This window comes from Arachis ipaensis, chromosome B10 (genome assembly GCF_059453495.1).
Source record: "Arachis ipaensis isolate K30076 ecotype BB chromosome B10, ASM5945349v1, whole genome shotgun sequence".
Classification (NCBI taxonomy): Eukaryota; Viridiplantae; Streptophyta; class Magnoliopsida; order Fabales; family Fabaceae; genus Arachis; species Arachis ipaensis.
In genome coordinates, this window is record NC_142435.1 from 55,350,104 (window position 1) to 55,352,716 (window position 2,613).

Below are 2,613 nucleotides of genomic sequence, written 5' to 3' on the forward strand. Positions count from 1 at the left end.
TGAGGGAGGTTCGCTTGTTTTTGGGACATGCAGGATTTTACAGGCGCTTTATCAAAGATTTCAGCAAAATTGCTTTGCCATTGTCGCGCCTACTCCAAAAAGATGTGGATTTTGAGTTTGACAGTGCATGTGTGAAAGCGTTTGAAGAGCTAAGGAGAGTTCATACCACAGCACCGGTTGTGCGAGACCCCAACTGGATGTTGCCATTCGAGATAATGTGCGATGCGTCAAACCATGCTGTCGGTGCCGTGCTTGCACAGCATGATGGTAAACTCCCTTATGTCATTGCTTACTCTTTTAAAACACTGGATGCAGCATAATCCAACTATACCACTGCAGAAAAGGAACTCCTAGCTATTGTTCATGCCTTAGATAAATTTAGATCTTATTTGCTATGATCCAAGATAGTGGTATACACGGATCATGCAGCTTTAAAGTACTTATTGACAAAGAATGAGTCAAAGCCTAGACTCATATGTTGGATCTTGCTTTTGCAAGAATTCAACATTGAGATTAGGGACCGGAGTGGGTCTCAAACCTTGGTTGCGGATCATTTAAGCAGCCTTGAGAATTTAAAATTTGACCCATTTCCGATCAATGACTCATTCCTATTGGATAGTTTGCATGCTGTGTCGGATAGCTTTCCTTGGTTTGCCCCAATGGCGATATACTTGGTTGCGAAAATCTTCCCTCCCAACTTTTCTAAAAACCAAAGGGACAAGTTGAGGAGTGATTCCAAATACTACATTTGGGATGACCCTCACTTGTGGAAGAGGGGCGTAGACCAAGTAATTTGAAGATGTGTGCCAAAATCTGAAATTCAACCCATTCTTGAAGCTTGCCATTCATCCGAATGTGGTAGCCACTTTGGCCCACAAAGGACAGCTAAAAAGGTGCTGGATTGTGGATTCTGGTGGCCAACCTTATTCAAGGATGCTAACTGGTTCTGTGTGTCTTGCCATCAGTGTCAGAAGTCGGGAAACACGTGCCAAAGGGATGAGATGCCTCAGCAACCTATGTTGTTCTGTGAGATATTTGATGTATGGGGTATTGACTTTATGGGACCGTTTTCCAATTCAAGTGGGTATCTATATATTCTGTTAGCGGTTGACTACGTGTCAAAGTGGGTAGAAGCAATACCTACCCGCCCTGACGACGCCAATACCGTTGTTTCTTTTATTAGAAATCACATTGTATGCCGTTATGGGTCGCCACGAGCAATCGTGAGTGACCAAGGATCCCACTTTTGTAACAGAAAAGTAGAGGCACTGCTCAAGCGCTATGGGGTGTTGCATAAGGTTGCCACTACTTATCATCCGCAGACCAATGGACAAGCATAAGTGTCCAACCAGGAGATCAAGAGAATCTTGAAGAAAGTGGTCAATCCACAAAGGAAGGATTGGAGCTTCCGGCTAGGAGATGCACTGTGGGCGTATAGGACGGCCTACAAGACTCCGTTAGGGATGAGTCCCTTCCGGATTGTCTATGGTAAGGCATGCCACCTTCCGGTGGAAATCGAGCACAAAGCCTATTGGGCAGTAAAGCAGTGCAACATGGATCTAACCAAGGTGGGAGTGGCCAGGAAATTACAGCTAGAGGAGCTCGAGTGTTCGAGGAGCGAAGCGTATGAGGTTCTCCTCTACAACTCGAGGCTTAGATTCATGCCTGGCAAGCTCCGTTCTGGATGGGAAGGACCCTTCAAGGTGAACGAGATAAAGCCCTATGGAGTGGTGGAATTGTTTGATCCTAAAAGTGAAGCAACTTTCAAGGTGAATGGACATAGAGTGAAGAAGTACCATGGCTACAAGCTCCCAAAGGAGCTAGAGGTGTTCCTGCTAATGGATGCACCTAGAGGAGGAGAAGCTTAAGCGACTGAGCGTCCAACTTAAGGACGTTAAAGAAAAGTGCTTGGTGGGAGGCACACCACCGTGGTAAGATCTTATTTGTGTATACCATCTTGTTTTAGTTTTAGATTCTTGTGAATTTTGTGACTTCTTGATGTTGTTGATTGCATAGGATTGCTAGTTTTGTTGATCTTGTTAGATCGATAGGATGTTCATATAGTTTTCATCACTTTGGTATGGATAAATTATTGAAGTTAGAGAAAATGCCTTGTCTTGAATGGTGAAGAGTTTATGAGTGTTTTCTTGAATCCTAGCTTGAACACCTGCCAAAGATGTGTTAGAATAGCTTTTCCCTATGTTGTTTAAAAAAAAAGCAAAAAGCAAGGAAAATGGGCATCCACGCGGGAGCGCACTGTGCGCGCGAGCGCACTGTGCGCGCGCGCGCCGGAAGTGTATTTCAAACTCTTGGGCCAAAAACCCGAGACTCATGCCCACTTCATGCCCATTTCGTGCTAGGCACCCATGCGTCAGCGTACGTGCGGCGCGCGCGCTGATGGTGCTACATAAACTCCCTGGTACAAAAATCAGAGAGTTGTGCCACACTTGTGCCTAGCCTGTGCCCACATTGACGCACCCGTGCACTGCTCGCATCCGCGTCGGTCGGCAATTCACTCAGGCACGCGTCCGCGCACTGTGCGTGTCCGCGCACCTGTGCTGCATGCCAACTCTGGTACAAATTACCCGAAACTTAGGCCAACTTTGTGCCAAT